This window comes from Tubulanus polymorphus, chromosome 11, assembly GCF_964204645.1.
Source record: "Tubulanus polymorphus chromosome 11, tnTubPoly1.2, whole genome shotgun sequence".
Classification (NCBI taxonomy): domain Eukaryota; kingdom Metazoa; phylum Nemertea; class Palaeonemertea; order Tubulaniformes; family Tubulanidae; genus Tubulanus; species Tubulanus polymorphus.
Window position 1 is genome coordinate 11,099,003 of NC_134035.1, and position 743 is coordinate 11,099,745.

A 743-nucleotide genomic window follows, 5' to 3' on the forward strand; every position below is an offset into this window, starting at 1 on the left:
AAAAGCTTACCACCAACGATTAGGTAACTAACTACAGTACAGGGTGAAAATGGAGTATAGATTCAAATATCCCAGCTGAAAATAGAAGGTGACCGAAAAGTGTGTGTCATTAAAGTCAGCGTCTATATGCATATAGATATGCATACATTTTATTGATAATCGTCTTATCTCATTTATAACTATAAAAACAATCTAGTTATCGCGCCAGATTTGTCGACCATCTTGCGATCTCGACCTTTATCAGCCGCGTTATCTCGGGAATTATTTGTGCCGAGCGAAACTTGTTTAGACAGAAATTAAACGCGTGAATTGTTGACCCTTGTGAATTAACGACGGTGTATCTTTTTAACACCCCACCTGCAAACGGTAAATTACGGTATTCGAAATGCGCATAATGAAAAACGCCGAATCAGAATTGCAATACACAACTCCCTTCAGTTACAGCGCTATTGACCGACTCGCCTCTAATATCATCCTCAACCGTAATCATCGTACGTCTGAAGACGTCTTAAATCATGATTCTAGTTGTCTTAAGACGTACAAGAATATCCTTCCTTCGCCTTTATACCCCTCTGTCTCACAACAATTTCCTCATCTCCGCCCGCTCGAATCGTTTACCTTGCATAATGGGTTTACGTAAAATACAGCTCCTTATTTCATTATGATTTAAAAGAAATGAAGATAAAGACAATTTGTAGCATATTATTAGAATAATATATATATATGTATATTTATTTCTCCGA